The sequence below is a fragment of the Rhododendron vialii genome, chromosome 5a (assembly GCF_030253575.1).
Source record: "Rhododendron vialii isolate Sample 1 chromosome 5a, ASM3025357v1".
NCBI lineage: Eukaryota > Viridiplantae > Streptophyta > Magnoliopsida > Ericales > Ericaceae > Rhododendron > Rhododendron vialii.
In genome coordinates this window covers 12,118,507-12,146,387 of record NC_080561.1, presented here as the reverse complement: position 1 = coordinate 12,146,387, position 27,881 = coordinate 12,118,507, and the positions used below count along the sequence as shown (strand labels likewise).

The window sequence follows — 27,881 nt, the reverse complement described above, 5'->3', positions numbered from 1 at the left end:
TAATGGATTAGGGCTAAGCATCATATCTCAGATTATCAAAATATGACAACACTTGTGCAATGACAGAAAAATATCACATTACAAAGTGTCAACCAACAATCCAAGCAGACAAAGTCACACAAGCAGGCCCTGTTGAATTTGAACAATCAAGTAGGTCTTTTCTAACTACTATATGCTAGTGTTACAGACAACACATATATGTTGCAGATTCAAATGGTTTAAATTTTTAGTAGATAAACCAAAACCCTGAAATCCTAAAAGCCCTATTAAAAAGAAGAGGAAATTATATGAACATTATAGGATAAAACCAGGGTAAATCCATGTTTGGGCAGCCTTGGTGTCAATCTTTATAGAGGTTACACCTCTTCTTTGGTGCTCAAAAGTGGACACCATAGAAAAATAACGTCTCCCTATCGCAAATTCAAAAGAGAATAGTTGCTAACCCAAAAAGAAATCTATAGCAGCCATCAAACTATAGAAACCTACCAAGTTGAGGATAGATAATGCTAGTTCAAAAGATATGAACTCATATATATTTTGTCATCATGTGTCTATATATAATCGTTTATTCTTTCAAAAAATATACATTACAGTGCGTCACTAGGACCAGTATCCACTAATTTTTCATTGCTAAGTACACATAATCGTATGAAAACAAGTATTGTTACGCTAATGCATAGAATGTGTCAGTTCCTCTTACGTGATCCCCGTATTTAGTGCATTATGTGCTTTGCCGCAAACATTCCCATTTCAACTCCCATCCCTTTTTTGCTACAATCTATAAGACATATCCTCCCCTTTAGACAATTGATTTGTTCCTTCTTTTTTTTGTATTACTCTAGCAAATGTCGTTAGTAAAGGTACCTCTCTTTTTTTCGAACGGAATACAATTACACAAAGCCCTGATATGCATATCTCATTTGTAGCAATTTCATAATAAACAAGAACACAGTATTAAAATCTCAACAAAAGTGTATCAAGACTGTGTTTCTAAAGCAAGGTCTACCTTGAAACATTTAGCCTTCAAGGATGAACACCATCAATGACCTGCACCAATCAAACGGATTAAAACAACAAAACAGTGGCAAACTATTCAATTTCAGATGACAAAGGAAATGCAAGATTACTCTAACAAATTACTAATTAGATCTTTGATGCCTAAAAAATTCAAAGAAAAACTGAAGAATAGACATAGCCCCTTCCTTGTATTTCTAGGTCATGAAGCTGAATTTCTGGTCCGTCAAAGTTTGGCATGATTTTTCCAATTGAATCCCTTAATAGGGGAGATTGTAGGGTAATGCTCGGGGGCTATCTTGACTTTTGGCTTCGCACGATAAAGTCATGCCCGTTGCTTTTAAGGCTTTTTGTTTCGGTGGGTAGATCAATACCTGATAATTAATTTACATTTATATACGTATGAATTGTTCATTATTTTGAGAACCAAATAGCATAAGTCATCCATTACATAAAATAATTATTACAAAGGCTTGTCTGCGCAAGATCGTGGGCTAGTTGCACATTCTGCTGGTGGCCTTGAATACAGAAACAAACTCAAAGGCTAATGCTAATGCTAATAACCTACAATCTAATATGATGTTTTGCAGTAAAATAAACATCTGGCAAAGCACGGACCACTTCCGTGCAATATGTGAGAAGGTCGATGCATATAAGACCTTTGCTCTTAGCCCATCTCAAAAGGCTAAACAGAGGTCACGCTTCTACAATTGCTTATTCAAGAGACGTCACGCACCGATACTTGAATAAGCATTGTTCCTAGTGGTAACGTTCCTTATTCAAGAGAGGTCACGCACAAAAGCAATGTCAATAAGCATTGTTTTAACTGACCATAATAACCGCGACCTATCTTGAATAAGCAAGATTTTAGCTGGAGAGAGGTCATGCACCGATACTTGAATAAGCATAGTTTCCGGTGGGTCGTACTTTTAAGCAAATTCTGTTAAATCAATTTGTTGGGAGCCATGGCAACAGATTCGGTTTATCGATTCTAGATGTTACCTAATTTCAGCTGCAAAATGATTTCATGTGTAGCAGTAGTGGCCTACAGTGAAGCATAGCCCCGAGAGTCTACAGAAATAAAACCGGAGATAAAGAATAAGTCTCTTAAATAGGTGATCAAACAAACACACGGTCAAAAAAGAAAAACTATTCAGCATAACATATCAACCCTTCATTGTTCCATAGATCATTTCATAGAAAACTCACCTGAATGTTGAACCCAAATAAAGCAGAATCAGTGAGGCAATGGTCTCCATTCATTCTCTAGCAGTCTTAATAGAAACTCCAGACATTAGTAAGACAAAAAGATAAAACAATCATCACTTATAACCATACATCACCTGCCGAAAGCATTAAATAATTACAACCCATGTTTTACACAGTAAGTTTAATGGGTTTGAGTGAACAAGTGACCCTTGACAGAGCTCAATGGAGAAAAATGATTCATGTAGCCCACCCTAATTGATTGGGACATAAAACTCGGTTTGGTTATGCTTTACATAATAAGAAAGGGTGAGAAATCAAAATATATAGGAGAAGAAAGTGCCAAGTTCTGCAAAACGGACTTCCTATTTTACCTCACCTGCTGAAAGCTGCAACCATCACTGCCACAGTTCTACCATCATCTGCATACCACCTACTGTACCACCATTCACTAACCAACACCACCCCCATTTTTCATAGATACCCTCGTATAAACCAGGAGAAGCCGACAACAATTAGTTAATTACTCCCTTCGTCCCCATTCTTTTGTCCCTTTTGGGAGTCCATGCCACTTTTCAATTGATTATATCTTGCGATTGAAACATCATTTAAAAGAGCTCATTGAGATCTATCAAACAAGATCCATATTGCATATAAATAGTATTACCAATTAAAAGTTATAATTAGTTTTTTATCCAATTGGAATAGGATGAGGGACAAAAGAATGGGGACGAAGGGAGGAAAAAGGACATATTAGGAAAGCGTTAAAAAAAAGGCATAATGGTAATCCTCGCAAATGCTATGAAATGATCATAATACCCCCAGTTACAACACAGGTGGAAACCACATCAAAGGGCCGATTGAAAAAATTGAGCCAAAAAGAGTGTCAAGTTTTCAAAACCGTTAAAACAAACAAGTTTTCAATGCTATCAATAAATAAATCTAGAAAAAAGATATCAAAAAACAACAACCAATAGAGCCTGATAGTTTTGATTGAGTGTTTACATCTTTTTAAAACAATTATGAGATAAGCAACCAACTCTAGGCAATAACCTTTTCATCTAGTAGCCCAAAGGCCCCAAAGTGATTCATAAATGGTTCTCTTAATCAATTAACTGACCAATTACGATATGTTATGTCAACTGCTTCGTGCACAGCATGAATGTCATGCCCGTTGTTAACCACAGTAAAAAGTAGTTGTTGACTACCGCAAATGAAAGCAACCTCTCCCAAAATTCAGTATCACCACTTTATACGTGATCTGCATCCAAAAGTCTTGTGTATGCACACCAACATTGATAAAGAACCAGATTTCCTGTAAAAATAATTTGAGAAAAGTTGTGCGGTCCTTCCATAAATATCACCAGCAAAAGTGAATAAGAATTAGGCTCCACCTTTTTAAAAATCACTTGGACTCGCCTTTTTTCATTCTAAGAAATTCGGATTACCAGGATTACACCCCAATTGGTGAGTTCTTCCCCAATGCAATCAAAGTTTAGACTACACTAACCTACATGCATTGTTCCCACCTTATAGCAACTTACAGAAGTAAAGACCATAGTTTAACAGTTGAGAGCCAAACATGCTATATGCGAATGGTCACAATGTGGACATTTTTTCCACTGTCTAGGTTTCCCAATAACTCCCTAAGAACCGATATGGACCGTGTTATCCCGTTATGGTTATACCAAAATGGTTAATGTTAAGGAATATGCATTGCATATGCAACATTATTAGCGGTGAATTTGGCATTCCAAAGTAATCCTCAAGGTTTTCCGATTATCTCCTCCACCTTTCTTGGAAGATAAAATGTCCATATAATAAACAAAAATCTTGAGATACGGTTATCCATACTTGCCTACCTCTACTACATTCCCATTCGACCTTCAAAGCAACATAGACACGACTAACAATCCTCTAGATTTCCCACATACTAATACACTTGTCAAGGGGATGGAGTGTTCAAGAGGTTTAAATAGTGTACCTTCTTCACATAATAAGCTTTAATCATCAACATTTTATCAACTCATACAACTTCCCGTGTCTTTGGATTTGGGGAACCAATAACATTTAGCTATGCCTTTGGTATATGACTCTTGGCGTTTCCAGCAGCTTGTCCTACGGAGCTCCTTGTATTTGCTATGTCACTAGAGGCAATTGACCTTTTTACCAACTCAAATGTAAAAAGGACCGTATCTGATAAACAAGTTAATAGGAATTCCTAAACTTATCCCCTTATGTAACTAATGTACTACGACCTTCTCAACCCAGGTAAACTAAGCAATCATCATAGAACTGTGAACAATATGTCAATGATTTAGGTTGATAGAAACAAAGATATACATTCAAAAACTACCGCCGCAAGTCATTCTTTGTGAAAATCACTTGAAAACTACTAAACACCATACACAAAGAATCATGAAATGAGCAAGTAATTGAAGATAGAAGGAAGAATCAAACTGGCCTACATAAACACAATTACATATGATATGATAACAGACAATCAAGTTCTTACATGTTTTCAGTAAATCTTGATCTCATCTCCACTAAACCCTGGTGGAGTTGTATTCCAGTTTCTCTCTAACACAAGGCGTTTAACTTTAAGCACCAAAAGTTAATGAAATAGCACAAACCACAGAATTATTCCTACATGACTAACCAAGATGTAGAAGTATGTCCTTCGCCTCCAAAGTATTTGATTTCCGATGCTTAGCCAATGAGCAACCAAAGGTTGTAATCTGCTCAAATTTTAAAAATTAGAAATTATTCTAATTCAAAAACACATAAACAAAACCACAAAGTAATGCTCCAAATCATTTCTGAGGAGTTCTATGCACCAGCAACGATAATGCAGTTGCTTAGTTTGCTATGCAATTCCATTTTTTTAAAACCAAATTAGGCCCTAAATTCCATTCCTCCCGTGTTATTGTTGGTGTTTAAGAATTTTTGTGAGGTTTAGGTACTAAATATATTGTTAAATTTCACATTGTGATAGATTGAGTTTCAAAGGATGGAACTTGAAGGAATGGTTGGAACTTGCAGCGAAGAAATGACAAAATTTTATGTATTTTGCATTTTAAAGAACTCAGTTGGCTTTTACTCCTTCTAAATAAGAGAGAAACTCAGGCTATAGAAGTTCGCATTTCAATCGCTCACCCATTTCAGGTGCGCATATTCTCCTCAACACGAGAGAACACCATTTCGATTTCCGTCTCCACAGTTTTATCGCGTTCAATAACTAAATCTAATTGATGAGGGTAGTCCTCAAGCACTTTCCTAATTCAATGACGGTTATCGTAATCTTGCTTCTTACGTTGAATATAAACAACCACTTGTTTCAGCATGCCAAAAGGCATTGTTGCCTTGTTAACTGAATCAGTTGAGTGCTCAATATTGATTCCGCAAACTAAAGCAGAATACTCATGGGTGATAATAAATTTTTCTTAGCCTTTGATTCTTCATCGGGTCAAGACTCCGCCTTTATTTTACCCTTCATCTTTACAGTTCAACATAAACGACACTTAGGAACAAGTTCGGGCAAAACTGTTTACCAAAAAAAAAAAAAGAGTTTGGGAAACTACTGTGATGTTTGCTAGCTCAAACCATATACAAGAAAATTAAAAGGGAACATGTATAAAAGAAGTAGAATACATGAAAGCATATTTTGGAACCACAAAATAAAAAGCCCTCCGCAATCATAACGAAAAGCCTAAAATACCACACTATCAATGTCACAAAATTGGAGTTGAATGCCTCGCTGCAAGGAAAAACCCAGAAACAGTAAGTTCAACTCATCAGATTAGAATGCTGAAATTTTAAAGGAAGTTCCCACAACTATGCCATCTAATACAAATCAAAAGATCCATGATTTGAGCATACTTTGTTGTAGCTTTTCATATGCTTTGCGTCCCGGTCAATAGGCTCTGCAACCCATACAACTAATTGTGAAACCAATCCAACGTAACCCTTCCCCAAACAAATCAAAATGGTGTCTAAGCCTTATATTTTTTAGATGATAGACCAAATGGACGATGGAATGGAGCCAAATTTCTTCATGACATTAGCTGTTTATGAATGTCTTCACGGTGGACTTGATTTTACCAAAGATGAGAGCATGAACTCCCAACCATTTATGCGTTGGAGAGCATTTCTTATTTTGTGCTGAACCAATTTATAAAGCACAAGCGGAAATAGGCAAAATCAAAGGGCCTTAGTTAAATGCTAATGCAAGTACATGTGACAAAATGATCAAAAGAGTTGTATTTGCTAAAGAATTAGGAGTTCCTATCCTACTGCAACTATCAAACATTACAGTGCTCAAACCTCTAAATATTGACTCAACCTCTCTCTACAAAGCCAATACAAAGCCAAGAGGAAGGAGGATTGCCATATTAGTCAAGCAAGAACCCACCAGTATGTGTGCACATAATTACCAAATTATAAAAAAATAGATCAAAAGAAATAGCAACACTGTCACTGGTGCCACCAACCTACTAAATAAAAGTCACAACAAAGTAGTGCCTGGAAATAAAAGTCGATTCAAGTTAGTTGCCAAATCCTTTCAACCATACCATGCGATTTCTAATGTCAAGAGCCTCTCTTGGTTCCAGCTTGCTCAAGACCTTTTGTCTATCATGACAACTCTAACTGATAAAAGGCAAAATTATGTTCTTTTCAACGGGGATCTATGTTTAACAAAGGGCCCAACCTAAAAGAAAACAATAATGAAGACATTTACTAATTAAGTTACCAAGAGATCATGAAATTCAATACTTGAAAATGTACATGAATAACTGGAGAGAAAGATCTTTTTAGTCCTCGATTTTCTTTGACCATCACAACCAAAGTAGTGAAGCAGTAAGATAGTCATTGTTGCGAACTAATCCATATAGGCACACCTAGCATACTTATTCATGGAAACATTTACCATTTTCACAGATAGAGAGAAAGCGATACCTGCAACATGATCAATTCAAACATCTGAGCGTTTGTGCTTGCTGCTACTATAAAGAGTTCTGAAGTATTCTATAGACGATTAACAAACTAAGCAATACATTCTTGCAATATTTCCACTTTAAGACCAATAATTCACAAATGTACAATCCAAACATAGCCTAGGGAAAATAAGAATTCAAGGGCAAAAGGGAAATATGACACGAGAAACTATTAAAAGGACATCACGGGCACACACCAGTCCATGCAACTTGTAAAATAGACTTGGTTGTGGCAAAATAGGAATAAAAGAACTCCAATAACTCTACAATTACCCAACTAAAACTGTGTTCAAATTCATTCTAACATGTTGTAAAAAGTATCATAACAACTTATGCTATGTTAGAGTGCAGGCCTTGACCTAAGAAATCAACAACCAATTACATGGATGGGAGAGGTCCACAAAGAGGCTTTCACCACATAAAGAGTCTTTCAAAGGAAGCCCAACCAATTAGATTTACAGCTAAAAAAACTACAAATCAAGAAAACACACATCGCCATCTTAGGGCTATAACTCTGAAACAAACAATTAGACTCTGATGCCACACAGTATCAAAATAACATAGATTGCCATCTCAAGGTGATGATTGAAACAAACAATTAGGCTCCATTGCCATACAGTCAGGGATTTGATTTATACCTGGTACAGTATTCTAAAACAAGGAATTAATCGGCAACGCGACTAATCACTGGTGGGACCTATCTGATTAGGTTCGACTAACAATTAATCGTTGATTACTAATTAATATGCAACGATTAATCGCCGATTAACCGCTCGAAGTTGGCTGACCACCTGACTAGCACCTAGCAACTTTAGAACATTGACCTGGTATGCCCATCAGAGTTCAACATTAGTTCTCTATTGTTTGCCAACCACATGGCCTCCATGGTGGAAGCCCAAATCACTGCATCGGTAATAAGAAAACACAAGAAGTAAACAATTATTAGGGTTTCAATAACTCAACACAAGATAGAGAAAGACAGTGTCCATTACCCAGACAATTTCTTCTTCTTCTCTGTTCTTCCTTGGTATTCAGACTGGAAGGGCAAAGTAAGGAACCATTCCCGACCCTCAGCCTTCCTCCTTCTCCATTCTCATAGAATCAAGAATGACGTTTTCATTCAGTACATGTCAGATCATGAATTAGTAATTTTCCTATATATCTTTGACTACAATACTTATGTGACAAGTAGGTTTTTTTATCATATAATTTTGAATAAATCAAATATCACATTTTCGAAAAGATAAATATACAAGTATGTAACTGCAACGAAAGCGTAATATGGGGGGGCAAAGTCTGGTGCTCTTGTGTGACTACGTTTTTGATTTGCTCACTTTCTCCATTCTTATGCCGTGACAAACGTGTGCAAATTCCTAACATTTCAATTAATGCCAAATTTGATAAACATTCTAACTTCTGAGCAAAGATTAAAAAGGTTGATTTCACTTCTATCCCCTAAACTATTCAAATTTTGTATACTTTGTCTCTCAACTTTTAATTGCCCCTATTCATCACTTAATAAGTAGATTAAACCTATTGGGTTCAATTGATTAGGTGCATTCAAATTATGGACATAAACTGTACCCTAACTTCATCCCTTTTGCTAACCCATACTGTATTCTCTTCTTGAACTTCCCTTTTGTGTTTGTTGGACACTAGGATTAGGATTTCTATGCATCTCATTGTTTCAGAAGGACGGTAACCAAATTCATTAAAATGGTATCGAGTACCACAATAGGGGAAGATAATTCCTCTTCGAACTCCATACCCGGCATCTCCAAGATTACATTAACTGTCTATGAGACAAGTTTTCTTAATGGGAAATAATGTTAGAACAGTATATGAGAGATCAATCAAGAAAATTTTTGTATAGAAGCGATTTGAATGAACAAGAACAATGGTAAGCCTGCAAATAACCACAAATCTTAACACCTAGCTCGAATTTTTGCACAACAATCTATGAGAACAATTTCATGATTTGAACACCATATGTGGAAACAGTGGAATCTTCAAGCATAATTAAACTAATCCTACAACAGTATTCCAAGATTTGAACATCGAAGAAAACTCGTGGCAGTGGGATTTGGCCCGACATTAATTGGACTCTCCGCTAGAGGCAGTGGGATTGGGCCCCAATATTAGTCCAAATGCATGTAAACTGGCCTGGACACCTGAGTTATCAAAATTAAAAATTCGCTGGAAGAAACCTAATAACAATTTGAATGCCCATGCAAACAAACAACAAATCGTGCCAGACTAACAAGTTGAACAAACCACGATTCTCACTAAGCATAAGATTGGCTATAAGACGACCCAAATTTTCGGATTCTTAACAAAGAGTCAACTAATATCACGTATTTGATCAAAATTTGACTAATAGGTGAGCAAAATCACACTGAATTTCATATTAATCTACTTTGGCGACACGATTTTTAGTCCGGTACATTATCATGTGACGCCGCCGATCCACCAATAAGACAGTTTTGCCATCATTTTAGTCTTTAAATTTTTGGGCCCTGGTATAAATAAGAGAGAGTAAGGAGTTGTCTTGCATGTAAAACCCTCATGCCTTAGCCAAATTTTGACAGAGTGAGAGCAAGGAAGAAGAGAAGAGGAGGGAAAGGATTAGGGTGACCTTGTTTTAGATTGAAGACATAACACTCTTATTCAAAAAAAATAAACCTCTATAGTTATACTGTTAAAAAAATGGAGAAAATCCTACCTTAATGCACTAACTTAATTCTCTCTCTCTACGGTTGAAGATGATCAAATCCAACCTAGACCAGAACATATGCACACATCAATCAATTGACCAAAACTGAACCCTTTATACACGAAACTGTGAACCAAAATGGTAGAAAACAAACCTTTATGCACTCTTTCGAGAAACAAAATGGAATTCCTCTCTATCTCCCTCGCTAAATGAAGGTGATCATAACCCAAGCCCGATCAACGACCTGATCGATTCTCTATGGCGATGGCCGTTCAAATCGAACAAATCGATTTGCAAGGAAAATAATTTGTGCTTTCGTTTGAGAGAGAGAAAAAGAGAGGGCACTGATTGACTTTAAGAGGCAGAGGCTGAATTCCAGCCAGGATTCCCACACCCACAGTGAAATTGGGACATGCTTTTAGCAAAAAAACCCTTTGGCCCAGTAGCACTAAATGACAAAATAGTGTATTATAAAGAGGACACAGAAGGAAAATCTCAAAAGTCCGAAAACCCGTTAAAGTAATTTGCAAATAATTTAAATAGTGTCTACGACCCACCACTTTAAAGCGCAAAATGACTAATACGTCCTAAATCTAGAAAAGCCATCATGTGGGGACTTGCATCCAAATCAACAAGCTCTACCATATCAAATATTGGTCAAGGGAAAGACTACTCTCCATTGACTCCCTACTAACAAAATTTAACCAAAGATCTCTAAAAGCCCATATAAGCCACGTAGTACATGAGTGAACAACATTCTATTCCATTCCTGGTCCTTCAACCCAACTACCAATTCTTCCTATAAAATACTTCAATGAAAATTAATAAATAAAGATATCTTTTTTGTTAGGATGAAGCAATGTTACCACAATGAAGTTCAATAATCGGTCATATGACCATGTTCAGTTAAAATCCCATCAGAAACCAATATACATGATAGCCAAAAGTGAGGTCCCATCACTTCTCAAAACCCACTAATTTTTTCTGTTGTGTTCTTGTAAAACTCAATCACAAACTTCTCTTTCTCTTTTTTCCCTTTACTTTCGTGTGCTTCCTTTTGTTCTTCACCAAATGGTCATGATCGTTAATGTCATTAAAAATCACTGAAATGTAAGAATTCCAACCACATTCCTTCCCAACTTAGGCAAAGAAAACTGGTATGGTATCAAAATCATGAAAAAAAAAGTTTACGAAGTATTACCTTTTCATGGATTGATTTTGCAAACATGGATTTTTGCCAAAATCAGGGAGAGCAAAGAGTATTTTTGTTTTATCAGCCCTCAAAATGATATCTGAAATGGAGAAGACACCCCAATGGAAGAAGAATCAGAAATCATAAATAGAAATCAAAATTAGCCTTGACCTAAAAAGGAAGATACATTCTTTTCACCTCATCATACACAACCAAATTCCGAACTGAGTAGTGGTGGTGGAGATGTGGTTGCCACTGAAGGTTTTCTCTATGGTGGAGTGAGGCAGCACTGACTTGACATCGTGGTCTTGACTCTTAAATCATGCATCGATGAGTCCGCCGTACATAGTACAGCTGCCACGTATCCCCAGCAGGATCCTCGGCCTTCTTTGTCGCTTCCACTACCATCTTCCCCCACTTCCCCAAAAAATAGTGACTACATACAAACAGAGACGAGAGACAACAGAAAAAAAAAAGACGAGGACGAGAGAGAGAGACGACACAAAGAGACGCAAGAACAGATGGGACTGTTGGTCAGTTCACAGCAGAAACGAGCAGAGAATATGAGATTTAGATTTAAATTGTTTTATACTACATAGTATATTACCGCAACAATTAATGACATAGATTTGCAAAATTACATATTTAACCCCCGATTAATCCCGCCTAGCCGCCTAATTAGCCAAACATGTGGGCTAGCTAAAGTGAATACATATGGTCCTAATAGAAGTGGATTGTGGTGACCAAGATCCATGAGAGCTTAGGGCCAAAGAAGAATGAGGCAAGGTGAAAGTACCAAGTCCATGTACCATGGCATGCATTACATCCTCCTTGTCCTAAATAGTAAATTTTGCATCTTTTCAGCAATTTTCTTCTTGGTCTTCTCTCTCCAATTGGAAAGACACATCAATTCATCTTGTCAATCACACCCTGATGTATTCTATTGCTTACTTAGATCATCAACCACACCCTAGCTTCCAATCTCATATGTGTCTTTTCATCCAAGTTCTTGTTGTACTTCAAATATAACAGTCTGACAAGGGACATCATCATTCTCTTACAAATCTTTAGCCTTTCATTCACATCTTGACTAACTATTCTCCCTTCTTTTCCCTTAACCACCTATCTTTTCACCCTGCGGAATTGTTTTCAACCATTCAAATTCCTTGAAGAAAGTCCCTTTTTCCATCCTCCTAACTTTTTCACAGCATTCAAATTAGGGCAAATTTTCGTAGTCGTCCCTCTAGTTTTACAGTTGTCTCAATTTCGTCCCTCCAGTTTCAATTGCAACCAAATAAACCGTGTAGTTTGTTTTATGTTCCAAATTGGTAAAATCGTTCACACTGTGAATGAAACTAATGGAAAATTGGTTTTAGTTTCAGGGCTCTCTTAGGGTGCCCATTGAAAGGCCTTAAAGCCAAAAATCCATTATGACCATTTAAGATAAAATGATCAAAAAAATAAGATTTTGGCACCGGTTCAAACAGATTGAAAATTCGAACATTTAATTTTTTAACTATATTTTTTAATATATAAACGATGTAAAAAAATAAGTGTAATTTAGTAACTTTGCCCTAACAGAGACAAAGAGATGAGCCCCTCCGGATAAAATTGGATCGCGGAAATCATCATCCTTCCATAAAAACTGGCAAGCGCTTGCGTTTTATCTTAAAATCATCCTCCTTCCATAAAATCATAATAGATTTTTACACCGTTTATATATTAAAAAATATAGTTAAAAAAATTAAGTATTCCAACTTTCAATCCGTTTGAACCGCGAAAATCTTAGTTTTCTGATCATTTTATCTTAAATGGTCATAATGGATTTTTACACCGTTTATATATTAAAAAATACAGTTAAAAAATCAAGTGTTCCAATTTTCAATCTATTTGAACCGGTGCCAAGATCTTATTTTTCTGATCATTTTATCTTAAATCGTCATAATGAAATTTTCGCTCCAAGACCTTTCAATGGGCACCCTAAGAGAGCCATGAAACTAAAACCAATTTTTCTGTTAGTTTCATTCCAGATGTGAACGATTTTACCAATTTGGAACATAAAACAAACTACAGGGTTTATTTGGTTGCAATTGAAACTGGAGGGACGAAATTGAGACAACCATAAAACTAGAGGGATGACTACAAAAATTTTCCCTTCAAATTACTCAGAGACAAATTTGTTTTCCGAATTAAAACATTGGATTGGACTACAAATCAAACAAGACCATTTCATACCAAGACAAAAAGGATGCCCGAAACAAGACTATATAACACTTGGATATTCATCATCCTACAAGTTCATAGAGTACATGAAAAAAAATTGTCAATTATAAAGCACTAGATGGATCTTTTCTTTTTTCACTTGTACACCCAACACTCATTTCTTTCAAGATAATAAGTTTTCCAGATTCCTACCAAGTATGCAAACAAAACAGCTAAAGAGAAGAACAGGCATGGTAAACTACTCATATGGGGAAAGATTTATGAACTTACATGGATTATCATGTCATCCCATGTTTCTTGATATGAAGGATCCTGCTTTAGGTCATCAGTGTCACTCACATAGGCTTTCATTTTTGGAATCTAGAGCTTACAAAGTAAGGAAGTTAGAATTCAAGTCATAATTACTTGAAAAGATCTACGTTAACCCAATTTGTTTCCAACAAGAAGCATCTATTGATAGTACAAACTCTACCATTGACCCAAGAGCAAATTTGCACAAAACTACATCAAGCATAGAACATTCATGAATTTCCATCATGGTAATTCAAATACTCCTAGTTACTATGGATTCGAAAAGTAGAACACAAAATCACATAAGTTATCATATAGGTACAAATTGGCATAGTGGTCCTCCCTGATATTGAAACAATGTCTGCCTATCAAGAGCATAGATTTTGAAATTTCACAAATGAAATGGAGAATTCGTTTTCTTTCTAAAGTGAATAAAAGAGTGAGTAACTCAAGGTCTTGAAAGCACTAATTTCTTCATGTCTCCTCTTATTCTATTCCAACAATTTGCTTATAGAGTAATACAACTTGTAATGCCTCAGTGGCCAATGAAGCCCAAAAAATGTGTTGTTTTTCGAAATTTGATCCCTCGATAAGACCAATACCCTTTTTTCTTCATCCCCCAATGCAAGGGCCAACGAAACCATAAACTATTTCATCCTCTTGATGTAATCAAGTACCCTTTTCTCTCTAACTATAATTTTCTATATTTCGCAACTTGTCACGTTGGTTATTCCTCGCTCTACATGGGCAGCATCCCCTTGATGCCTTTTCAAATTTTTTCTCATTTATTAAAAAAATTCCTTAGGAAAAACATTTGCCATTCTAGTTCTCCTGAAAATTCTGTTAAAATTAAATATTACAAAAATCATGTTAAGTATCTTAATACATTCACTCGTAATGGCAAGACTCATTCAAATCACATAACAAAAGCCAAGACTAATAGATCTTAAGAGCCAATCCATGATAGTTTACCTCCTCTTGCCAAAACAAGTTGATATTTTTTGGAAAGAGAGGTGCAAGGTAGCACAAAACCTGCAGATAGACATGAAAAACAATCAAGTGGATTTACATTCCACTCATCAATCCAATACAAAGGAAATAATCTACGGAAATTTAATTAACAAAAAGGAGTTCAATCAAGTTCCATTGAAGAAATAGTTCCACGAGAAATAGTTTTTGAGAAGGCTCTTTAGGGAGGATTATTTAATTGGTATACCAACCCCAGTTTGATCATAGTATGCGGTAAGTTCATGCATTTGAAATCTCCAAGAATGACAAATAAGTTGCACAAAATGGTCAAAAGAATTAGGTTATGGCATGAGCATTGGTGCGCAGTTGGTTTTTAGGATAGTTGATTGATGCATTTCAGAGGGCAGTTACCAACAGGCACTAGGATTCCTGCCAACAATGGACAAGTCGAGGAACAGTCTTTCCATAAATTGTTGATGCTAGGGTGAAGCGGGTTTTCAAGAAATGCCTTCCGAAAAAGTTCCCTCCAATTAGCATTCTACGGTGCATGATACTATTCATGAACATTGATAATTTGTTGAGGGAGGATTATCTGAACTTTGTTTTCCTGCCACTCACTTGATGTTAGCGTAGATTTTTTTTTTCCATGCCTCACCATGGCATGGAAGGAGGGTGAGGAAGAAGGTGAGGGCCAATGTGGCAGGAAGCCCCTCTGATTTCATATAGTTCATACACAAACTCCCAAGAAAAGGTAACACACATCGGCAATCCTTACAATTTTGCCCGGAGTACTTCCTTCATCCTATTTATTTTCGGTTGATTGGAGATCATCACATTGAAAAAGTTTTCGTTTTATTTGATAAGGAGAGATGAGAGTTATTGCTATCAACTTACATCTCTTTTCTTATAATTCTTGCTTATTCATCGCACAATGTACCATGGTTCAACTTTTAAGCATTTGGCAGCCATGCTCGGTTACTATTTGCATAACAAATGAACCACTAATTTGAATATCAAGGGTGAGAACAATTGAAAACCTCAATTAGTGAAATTAAGTCAAATGCAGCACTAGTGATAACCTCATGAGTTCAAAAAGGAAGAGATACTTGTTTAGGTTTTGATATATCAACCTTCACTAGTCAAGGATAAGACACTTACGGTCAAAATCTGAGCGGTCTACTGCTCCTGAGCAACAGGATCATGTAGGAGAACCACCAACAGGGCAAAGAGTTCCTGAAAGTAAACAAAACACATCAATGTTGGCATTTCCTACGTAGAAACTAGAATCAGTAATTTGGGATATCAACTACACCAGATTAAACCTAACCTCAAGATTTGGAATATCAGCTCGAGCTTTACACTCAGTAAGCATTGTACAACTATGAGAAGATCTCTATCTACACAACTCAGAGATGCATCTGCAAACCTACAATAGCAGCAAGCCATTTGTACTCTTATGCCAACAAACATTGGAACAATGCAAATTACAATCCAACAAACAGATGCAGAGTAATGATGCACAAAAAGTCCTACCGTGGCAACTACACCAATGTAGACCTGTGGAATAATCATCTTCAATAGAAAAGGCCAGAGGACATGCTGCAAAATCAAATGTAAGATGGAGATTACAGAGTTTGATATTCTGAATATGACACCATTACGACTGTATAGGAAAAGAAAAGCAGTATTACCAAGAAATTGAAGTATGAAAATGAATAAGCAGAAAGAATAGTTGCTTAGCGGGTATAGAGGAAATATCTAATGTACCTCCATTTCAAGAACAGTAATCGTCACTAGAAGTAGACCTTTTTCACAAATTTCCCGTAGCTCTATTTGACAAAACCACCCCAATCTTCACCTGAGAATCAGAGTGATTGTTAACAGTAAGTGAATCAGAAATGACCATTTTCACATAATGATTATGACACTCAAAGGGATCAAACTCAAGGGCTTTGTTTCAGAGCACCTTAATGGAAACAAAATACATGAAATTGTTGATCCATATTCCAAGGTAACATGTCAAAAATCTATTGTGCCAAAAATAGTCCATTAAGGGTAAGGGGGCTAAACAAGTTTCTGATGATCATGTGAACGTATATTTAGGGTTTTGTATGCTCTTGTTATCTCCAATTATTTTAAGGGTAGTTTAGTCTTTTTGCTAATTAGTTTAGTCTTTTTGCTATCTCTTAGCTATTTAATCCCTCGTACATCTTGTAATTACCTCAATGCAATATACGTTGATTGTTCTCCTTTGCAAAACTATCTGAACAATGTAACAAACTTCAAATAGTTAGCAAACGAAAACCAATAGTCAACCAACAATTCCATTTTTAAAGTCAGGACTTAACCTCATATCTCTTGTAAGGGAGAACATAATATGTGCCAGCTGGCCTAACGACTTCCTTTGAGCTTTCGAGATCATTTCTATCCTTATCTGATATAGCACAGTGGCGCACAAGATATTCAACAAACAACTCCCCGAATGGACCGACCATGTAACAATGCGAAACCATGACAACAATCAACTACACAAAAGCAATAAGAGAACATATCATAAATTAATAACCAAGTCTTTATCAAGAGCCATTCCATATGTAATGACTTGAAAGATCATAGCATACCTCTAAAAGTGCTTTATGGACAGCCAAATTTTGTTCATCTAGCAACAACTTTACAGCTTCAACAAGTGAAGGCCTTTTACTATGCCAAGCTTCAAACAACCTCCACACAGTAAACAAAGTTAGTTGATATAGGACATCTAAGGAGATCAATAGCAAACAAATGGCGAGAAGACAGAAACCTGGAAAATAGATGCTTTAAGACACAAAGTGCATCAAAGGTCAAAGGTTCCTCTTTCAATCTACATTTCTAACAGTGATAAAGAGCTTAGATCCATGAATGGGGTGAGATGGTGGCAAACATACAAGTAACTCTGTCCCAAAATGTTTGTCTGGCGGAAAAGAACTTAAACTAGTACAATTTTTCGAGAAAATTCAAAATCTTTTCAACAATTTAGCAGATATTAATGCATTCTTGTAATTTATGAAAAAAAGTTTAAAAATTTTCTTAAAATAGTCATTGTTTTGCGGACGGGACATTGGGACAAAGGTAGTAAATGGTAAGCATTAGACTGCATAAAGTTTTCAAGGAGTACAAATATCATGGACCCAAAGTTGACATTAGACGAACTCAAGGAAGTCTGAAGCATATTACTTTGTTTTCTGATAATCATTTTCAAGTCTGTTACTTCCTGGCCTTCATGAAAGAGAGAAGTTTATCCTTTCCCCGTATTGAAAACTTTTCCCCTTACCTTGTTTTCTGATAATCATTTTCAAGTCTGTTACTTCCTGGCCTTCATGAAAGAGAGAAGTTTATCCTTTCCCCATATTGAAAACTTTTCCCCTTACCTTTTAAATTTCATCAAAGCTTAAACTCTGTAATACTGAATACAATCTTGGTAACTGAAATACAGGACTCAAAAGTAAAACCATGAAGTTCGCATAACTATGAATAAAATAGAGAATTCCACGGAATTTCATATGCTGCACATAGATATTCAAGGCAAGAGGCGCACCGAGCCACAAAGGTTTGTTTGGGTCCAGGGCCCAGGCACAAGGCAGGGGTCTTATTGAAGGGAGGTGCACCTGTGTGAGAAAATAGCAAAAATAGCACACGCCTATACCTAAAATAATAAACACTAAGAGAATGAATTTTTGAAAGTTTACCATTTAAAAAAGCCCAAAAAACATCTACCAAACATCCATCAGGAAAACTTATATATATGTAATACATATTTATCAAACAGCAAACAGCAACATCACAATAAAAAGGTCAAACAGCAAAAAAAATTCACCCTAAGGGCACAATAATCAAATAAAAAGGGGGGCACAATCAATCAACCAATCACATGTATACATAACAGTCATGTATATATGCATTTAATCACTCACCTATAAGGCACAAACACAGAGCAGAGTCAACAGGAAAAAAAAAGTCTGGCTAGTTGAAAAACAAAAGGGGTGAGGGGTGAGGGATCAATCGGCGAAGGAGCAGGCGCAACAGCTAAGCAAGAGAGAAACATACCTGGCTCGCGATCGCACAGGAAGGGAGAGAAAGAGAGAGAGTTGTTGGTGCGTGGTGAAGTCTGCAAGTTATTTCATCTCAAGAGAAGAGAAGACAAGTCGACTATAAGGTTTGGTCGATTAGGATTAGCTTTTAGTAAAGTTTTTACCCCTTTCTGTTTTATTTACATACATGTAAAAGAGGTTCGCCTCTTTCTCGGCTTTTGTGCCCCTTGACACATAGACCCTCACCTTTATGTCGTCGCCCCGCCCCAGACATCTTGAGGCACAAACCAAGTGCCTTGTTGCGCCTTGAGCATGGGTGCATTTTTGACAACTATGATGAGGCAATGTAACAACATGAAGCATCGAACTTTTCCATTATGAAAAGAAACGAGTTGGTTTCCCCAAGGGGAAATGAACTCTTGGTAAATGTCAAGCAATAACAAGTATATTAAATTAACAAAATAACAGTTACAGTCAAATCCAATATCCTGGGGAAGACAAGAACAAGAAAATAGATGCAAAAACCTTTTAATCCCATGAAGTTGCTCAAACTCTAAACATAAGCTCAAAAGCAGAATTAATAACACTATCACTCACAACCAATTTGTTAGATATACGAGGTTCGGCAAATGACAGGAGAGCACGTAATTGGTCTCACATGACGTTGTTGTCAAGAAGTGAAAGCATAGGAAAATCCACACCGTATTGCCAACAAGCCTGACACCAACACTTATATGCTAGATACGACAACATAAGAACAAATTAACTAGCCAGAGGAATGAGTAAATGTGTTCTAAAAGCAGTAATGTTGAATGACACTATCAACCAATTTGGCAATGAGCGAAATGCTTACATTCAGGTTAATACAAACTTGTAAACAACTGAACTCAACTAATCGACAAACTAATTGGTTTTAAATTCGAGTATCTAAACCTTCAAATAGCAAGATATCATTGGCTACAACTACGAGGAATTGGAAGTGGTGGTATTCGGTATTCCAGAGATGTGTGGTGAATTCCAGGAGAGGAATCTGCAGACTACTAATCTCTGGAAGCTCTGGAAACTCACCCGAAGAGGCAACAGAAGAGGAACTTGTAGTACCCCAACCTTTCAGGTCCACCTTCTTATATTTCTAAACATGCGACTTGTATTATTGATACTAATCATAGTGGAACTGTATTATGGCTACAAATAATAATCACTCAGAGTTTTTGCTAAGTCTGATTAAGAACTTAGCATTGGCTCTTGAAGTCTTTGCCTGCCTCAATATTAAGAATGGGAGCATATGGGTGGGTTTTGGTAAGTATGGAATTAGTGGGGAAGAAGTTGTTAATACCATATTACGATCAATATGCAAGCCCACTGCTGCCATGTTCTGCATTTGATCACAACTTCATGTTTGGCTTTTGTTTCACTTGTCTAGGTTATCTGAGACAGTATGCCGAACTAGATGTATCAAAAACCTGTTGAAAAAGAAAAGGCATCTGAGTTTTCCTATAGCCACGATTCATCAAAGGTTACTGAGTGCTATGTTTGTCCATTAAAAGGCGCAGCTAGAAGCCTGGAGATGATGGAAATAAAAAGGAGGATACATAATGTTCCTTAACGAGCCGAAGAAGTTTTGTGTCCCTGCAAAAGACGGGCGTCTCCCAAATAAGCTTTTTGCTTTCGCCAATTCTGAGTGCAAGGCGTTGCAGATTTGTTCTCTAATTCCAATTCAAAAAATTGGTCTTGCAAGCCATCTGTCACACCCCGCTTTATAATAATTCGGCAACATGATTTTTTTACCTCAATAAATAAATAATTTTGTCCAATAACTAAAAACAACTTTCTTTTCACTCCATCATGCAATGAATTATAAGTCTTAACCAAATTAAAAGAAGCATGACAAGCTATCCACTTCCAAATATTTCAACTTTTTTTTGATTAGCCACCAAGGCACCCAAGACACCACTTAAACCATACAACTCCAATTACAAAAGGAGGTACAAGTTTTGCTTCTTCCTTGCCTAAAAGACATAACAAAGCATTTCTAGAGGGGAATTTAACATTTATCATTACATTCTCAAAGTCAAAAACATATACATATAGTCCAAAGATAGCTTTTAAGACCCAACAAAATATCATGCAGATCGACTCGCCAAAGCACAAAAGATATCTCCATCACCGTGTCCATCAAAGCGTATCCTTGCCTTTCGAACCTGTAAGGTAGGGGTGAGCACGACCCTCCCACACATAATCTACTAGAAACTAAAAGATGCAAGTGACATGTTTGAAAATATGAATACTCATGATAGCTAGACACAACTCTTAATGAATATAATAAGCTCGAAAGGATGAAACCAAAATTCTTCAAAAAAAAAAAAAATAAGTCAACACATTAAACTAATTACAAGAAAGTAAGAGCACATAAAACCAAGGTCCAAGTTATCGCAGTTGTGTACCAATCCTAGGCAACTGATCAGGTCCCTAAATCATCCAAATTTATGGGCTACTAACCCAAAGGCCTATGGGGCACCTTATCCCGCGCGGGTTTACGGACTATACACCGACGGATAACTCATTATCCATATGCTTCCGGCTACACAACGAGCATAAAATGGCCAAGTCAATCGCCAATACATGGCTCACTAGCCCAAATGACAAGTATCAATCTCAAATCAATTCCAATAAGTAAATACAACTTGTATCAACACAAATCTTAATTTTTACTTTCAAATCCACGAAGCACTAAACATAGATATACAAATGTCTATACTTTTTCAACTTCACCCTCAAAAATTCATCAATTATGTCAACAAGAGGTAATCCATATCAAATACAAAAAAATTAATGTGCTCTTCACCAAATGCAAACAATTAATCCAAGTACCCTAAACTAGTATATCCATTATCAATCCAAATAAACATAAGCCAATATTTAGACACCATAAATTCCCTAGGCATAATATTTTCTCCACACCCAATCAAACACTAAATCCATCAATTTCGATATACAACTAAAAATATGAAATTTACACAACCACTCAAATTAGGGCTTTTCTTCCATAAATCAATTACTACTTAAATACATGAAAATAATCAATCCTTAAACACGATACTTGCATTTTTAAGATATCTAGTAGAAAAACCCTACCTCAAATGATAGCACACAAGAGAGATGAGTGAGATGGTGATGGAGGAAAGCCCACAAGCTTGAAATCCCTAGATCCCTCTAGATTCTTGATGCAGATACAAGATGCCCAAGCAAAAGAAGGTGCAAGATGATTTGGCTATGAGAGAGAGAGAGTGTGTGTGAGTGTGCACGGCACTGGAAATGAAAAAAGAAAAAAGAAAACTGAGAACACGAGATGTTCTCTCGCCAAATGGATTTAAGGTGTAAAAATTACACCCTTCCCCCCTCAAGTCTCTAGATTACCACCTAATACTTGCATGTTATAACTTCTTGCACTAGAGCCCCTCAACTAACACTTAAACAAGTAATTAGCTCTAAAAATTTATAACATTAATTACACAACACATGGGAGTCTCCCAACACACTCAATCAAAGGACCGATGAATTCAAACACAGTCAAGAAAATGCCTACACATGCACCTGCACAACTATATTAAAAAATAATAATTTTTTTTTTGGCTCATAAAATTCAAAGTATTTAAAATAACACATTTCACATTAAAGAAATATTAAATAAATAAACTTAGACACGGTTCTCTACACCATCCTTCCTAACCTGCTTGAACAAACGAGGACAATTGACTTTCCACTTTAAGAGTACCACAAGAAATGGGCATAGTACCTACCTTTAGTTGGACAGTTGGCATCCCCTTGGCCCCTCTATACCAGAAGTACGGGGAGCACATCGAATTCAACATGGGGAGCTCCCTATCAGCCAAGGTTGAATCTATTGTTCATCAGGGTATGTGGAAATGTAAGAGACCCAAAAGCCAAATCACAACACCTCATACTCCTAAATCCCGATACTGTTCTTCTTAGGATCAGTCTGACTCTATCATTTGGATTACTTCTTAGTGGTACATTTACTACCAAGTCAACTCCCTTGGTCTCTTGGTCTAGGATTGTCTGGTTAGCACATCATGTGCCTAGATGGGCTATTATTGAATAGTTGGCCATCTAAATACACTAGATAAAGTACCGAGCTGGGAACTTACTTCAGAGGCAGAGTGTGCCTTATGTCGAACGTGTAATGAAAATAGGAATTAACTATTTTTCACGTTCCAAGCTGAATTCATCTAGTTCACATCTCAAGGACACGGGGACACGGGGACACGGAAAAATAATCATATTCCTCAATGTATTTATTTTCTTTTCTACGATAAATGGTGTTTATTATGTGGGTTAGGTCATTCCATGAGTTTTATAAGAGATCTATGCATAGTTCAATGCAAGTTCAACTTGCAAAATATGTTTTCTAGATGAGTGTTCAACCAAATACATCAGACAATCCCATACCCATGCCAGAGTGCCGAGTGTCCAACACAGGTATTATATAATATTAGAAGAGTCTAGGTAACATAGACGGTTGAAGGTGAATATGGCATTATGCAAGTATTAAAGGAAGTGGGAGATGTCTTTTGAATTATTATCTATTTGTTCCTATTGAATTGGTGGCTTAAAGCAATTTGATTTTGTTATTAGGTTGGGTTGGATACAAGAGTAATGTTGCGAATTTGGGTCATTACACTACTACTTCAAGGACCAAGTTCTATCCCACCGCATATTACCATAGGATACAATACAATACAAAACAAATCACATATAAAATTATGTTATGTATTCCTAAACTTTGAAGTTTGAAAGAACGCAATGGTAATCTATGATCGTTTTGAATTCATCAGAAGACAAAAGAGAAAGGTAATCATGTACATGGATTTGCTACTAGTTATCCGTTTTTACCCAAAGTTGTGAACCAAACCAAATAAAAGCAATTCGCAGTTATGCTGATCGTGAAAACATCAGTATGCAAATAAGATAGCAAAAACAAAATCAAGCAAATATGAATAACCTACAAACGAAATTAAAATTTGACTAACCGTTAACTCCCAGAGAGACCGAGAGATTCACCAAGACAGTGCTCCATCCAAGCTTTAGTGGTCTTCAAAATAACAGATCCTACATGTCACCCGTGCTAAAAAAAAAAAAACTATAACAAGTTGCATGACGACATAATTCAGATTCTTCAAAATGGGTGTCCGATTGCATAAAAGAAATAGGGTTGGCAATAGGAAGCCTCCAAGTTGGAGAAATTACCCCTTAAGAAATAGAGTCAAATCTCAGAAAATACAAAGCCAATAAAGAGGAAATAAAAGTGAATTAAAAAGAAATAGGTGCAAGATGTATGAAAAAATCAGAGGTCATGAGAATGGGGAATCATCAGAATCTCTAGTTACGAAGAATCATCCAAAGTGAGAAAAAATTCCAAAAAAGAAATACCTTAAATCAATTGCCAAAGATAGACCAAATGAAATTAGAAGCAAGAAAACTACCATGATTGTACAAATTTCCACAGTAGGTGAAATAGATGTCAACTAAGCCCCTTTAACAGAACCGTGTCAAATGGCAATATAGTATGTAACAAATCGTATATTTGACAAAGGAAGAATATATTCCCTAACGATGTCAAATGATTGTCCATACCTGGTACCAAAAATTCAGCCAAGCCAGGGGTATTAATGGGAATATCGTTGGCCAGGCATACTGACAAGTGATGATGATGATCATGCCGATCACTGTTATGTACATGGAAAATTTTCGTACTCAAAAAGAAAGGAAGGAAGATATCCATGTTTGTGTGGTTGGTTGATGCCTGCGTAAAGAGATATTACATCATTTATCGCGCATAAGGAAACAAATATCATAAAAAACTCAGATACATATCTTTAAGTATCCAATCTGGTGTTCAACTCTTTTACCCGACTTAGTATTCTTCCGGACAGTGTAATGTCAAAGAATGACATAGGAGCATGCAAAATGCCGTGAAGAATTTGTCCGAAAAATATTTGGGCAATCTTAAGCCCAAGGACTGTAACAAAAAAGGATCTGATGGTTATCAGCACTTTTGAGACTGCTGCAATAATTCCATAGAAGATACTAGTGATTGAGAAGGGTTGAACACCATAGAACGCTCTTATGAAGTCTCATACGCCACATCGCCAACCAATAATCACTCGTCATTAGCAAATCTTGCCAGAACAACGATATCAACAAAACCATTACTACGCCCCACCAACCAAAAGCCTCAGTGCAATATTGTTTGCAAATGTGTAATCCGAGTCTACCAATTTCTCGCACCTCTTCTTTAAGTAGCTTTGACGTTCCCATGTTCGAATTGGATCATTCGAGTGAGTTGTCTCCACCATTTGCTACCCCATGGTCAGAAAGTCCTCTGTAAAGTTTTTGTGGTTGGGGAGAATTTTCATTGGGCATGGTATTTCCCACTTCTACAAGCTCTGTTTCATGAGCTGAAACCAGGGCTTTAAAATCCACGCCGGATTCCAGAATATCATTGTACTTTCCCAATGACACGACCATCCCCATCTCACATGACCTAGTTGTTGGATTAATTTTTTTTAAGGTAAGCATAATATTGGAGAATTTTCATTGGGCATGGTATTTCCCACTTCTACAAGCTCTGTTTCATGAGCTGAAACCAGGGCTTTAAAATCCACGCCAGATTCCAAAATATCATTGTACTTTCCCAATGGCACGACCATCCCAATCTCGCATGACCTAGTTGTCGGATTAATTTTTTTTTAAGGTAAGCATAATATTTCAGGAAGGAACTAAAAGAATTGAATCGTAATGCATTATAATGAAAACCGTCTTACTAAGATACGATCAACAATGTGCAAGAGCCTTATGGAGTGGGGTTGTGGAGGGGTATCATGAAAGGTTGGAAAGCCTTTGTAAATTATACTCATTTGGCAGTTGGGGAAGGAAATAGGGTGAAGTTTTGGGACCATGTGTGGTGTGGAGACGTGAGCTTGCAGGTGGCCTTCCTGAGTATTTATCTCTTGGCTTGCAAAAGGGATGCAACAGTCTCAGATTATCTTCTTCTCTATGATGGGGCTACGATTTGGGATATCCGTTTGCGTAGACATGTTAGAGAAAGAGAGGAGGAAGCTTTGATGGCTTTATTTTCTAGAGTGTACAGTTTGCAAGGAATAGGAGAAGAAGAGTATGAGAAGCGTTGGAAACTTACTAAATTAGGTCTTTTTCAGGTGAAATCTTATTATCAAGCGTTACGGGGGAGTGTTAACTCTACCTTTCTGTGGCAAGCGATTTGGAAAACAAAAGCACCGTTGAAAGTGGCTTTTTTTGTTTGGTGCGCGGCTCAAGGCAAAATTCTTACTATTGATAATCTGATTCATAGACGGAGAATAATTGTTAACTGGTGTTGTATGTGTAAAAAGGATGCCAAATCGGTGAATCACCTCCTCATCCATGCAAGAAGAGGAAGTGCGTTTGGGCTATGATTCCTCTTTGTTTGATGTAGACTATTTGGCGTGAGAGGAATTCGAGATGTTTCGAAGGGGTCAAAAAGCCTTTATTTAAAATTAAAAGTTTTGTGGTTAGTAGCTTGTATAGTTGGGACAAGGGAGAGTGTAATCCTTCCCTTGATCATTTTCTAGAGTGGTTTGAGTTGTTCTTTTCACTAGGTGGTGTATAGGGCCTTTTTGTCTTTGTGGCCTTTTTGTATACGGGTGGCATTCCCTTAATGCCTTATTTAATATAATTATTTACTTATCAAAAAAAGTAAACAATGTGCAAGAAATCAACTTGATGAGTCACAAGTAGAATGGTCTTCTCTTTGAGGGCACCCCACACACATTCCTGCCGAACAAGAATGAACACAACTTTAAGCTCTCAGTGTACCATTAAAACTTAACTCCTTAACAGGTTCTGAATTCATATTGCATTGATAACTATCAGATAAGTATAACCTTTTAAAATCCTACACATAGATCTGTTTGTTAATCGGAGCATGTAAAAATTCAGCCAAAACATATTAATACAGCTCATATTTCTTAAACCCCAGCACAAACCATGTTTAACGGTACTTCAGCACAAACCAGGGCTTCCATGAAATGCACGCATGAGCCATAACAAGAGTTGGCCAATCCTCTTATTGGACACTTCGTACGGATCAATGAAGGAACCTTTTTTTCTCATAATCCCATCTATCAGACCCTTACCCATCAGCCAACATATAATTATAAACTATTTTGAATTTTCGATGCCCTTAACCCTCCAACCTCATCACCTATCGCTGGGCATTTAGTCGAACACCTAGAAGGTGCTATCATCTACTCCCTCCGTCTCAATTTGTTTGTCCAATTGTCGAAATACATGCCTTTCAAAAATATACTTATATCTTACATTTTATAATATTTTTTATGATTTTGAAGATTTTGTATAATAAAACTAATTGAGATCTATCAAACAAGATCCATATTGCATATTAAAAACATTACGAATTGAAAATTATAGCCAATTCTTTGAGAGGTCAAACGCTCTCAAAAAGTCAAAAAGGGGACAAACAAACCGGGACGGAGGGAGTAATATTTTTTCCACTCTCTAATTCTCTAACCAATGGATTAGAGCTAAGCATCATACCTCAGTTTATCAAAATATGACAACACTTATGCAATGACAGAGAAATATCACGTTACAAAGTGTCAGCCAACAATCCAAGCTAACAAAGTCACACAAGCAGGCACTACTGAATTTGAAGAAGCAAGTAGGTCTTTTCTAACTACTACAACACATATATGTTGCAGATCCAAATGGTTTAATTATTTAGCAAATAAACCAAAACCCTGAAATCCCAAAAGCCCTATTGAAAAGAAGAGGAAATTAGATGAACATTATCGGATAAAACCTGGGTAAATCCATGTTTGCGCAGCCTTGGTGTCAATCTTTATGGAGGTTACGCCTCTTCTTTGGTGCTCAAAAGTGCACACCATAGAAAAATAACTTCTGCCAGTGCACCGCATCTATCCAAATGCTAGAACACCACCCCACACAAAAAAAGGGCAATCAATATGATTAGTGAACAAACAGATGGGATTTTTTTTGAACGAAGAACAAACAAATCAAGATTAAAACACCACCACTAGATTTTGAGCACCATTGATGAGCGATCTAAGACAAGAACCCTAGAATCTGAAAGAGAATAGTGTGGAGAGAAAGAA

General features: G+C 36.7%; 4 long non-coding RNA genes across 4 annotated transcripts; all 4 read right to left on the bottom strand.

Annotated features, from left to right (window-relative positions):
* Positions 1-2,255: 2,255 nt before the first annotated feature.
* LOC131328014 (uncharacterized) lies at positions 2,256-2,772 on the bottom strand. Its single transcript, XR_009200334.1, has 2 exons — positions 2,600-2,772; positions 2,256-2,299 (listed from the first exon to the last, which is right to left on the bottom strand). It is a non-coding gene; the product is annotated as an uncharacterized LOC131328014 (long non-coding RNA).
* Positions 2,773-6,746: 3,974 nt separating this feature from the next.
* LOC131328012 (uncharacterized) lies at positions 6,747-10,520 on the bottom strand. The gene is made up of 5 exons (XR_009200332.1): positions 10,082-10,520; positions 9,937-9,991; positions 9,659-9,730; positions 8,039-8,299; positions 6,747-6,928 (listed from the first exon to the last, which is right to left on the bottom strand). It is a non-coding gene; the product is annotated as an uncharacterized LOC131328012 (long non-coding RNA).
* Positions 10,521-10,764: 244 nt separating this feature from the next.
* On the bottom strand, positions 10,765-27,874 carry LOC131328011 (uncharacterized). Its single transcript, XR_009200331.1, has 11 exons — positions 27,569-27,874; positions 17,403-17,470; positions 17,224-17,323; positions 16,951-17,127; positions 16,370-16,460; positions 16,136-16,201; positions 15,930-16,028; positions 15,761-15,835; positions 14,606-14,665; positions 13,613-13,702; positions 10,765-11,555 (listed from the first exon to the last, which is right to left on the bottom strand). It is a non-coding gene; the product is annotated as an uncharacterized LOC131328011 (long non-coding RNA).
* LOC131328015 (uncharacterized) lies at positions 20,570-21,947 on the bottom strand. The gene is made up of 2 exons (XR_009200335.1): positions 21,805-21,947; positions 20,570-20,870 (listed from the first exon to the last, which is right to left on the bottom strand). It is a non-coding gene; the product is annotated as an uncharacterized LOC131328015 (long non-coding RNA).
* Positions 27,875-27,881: the final 7 nt, after the last annotated feature.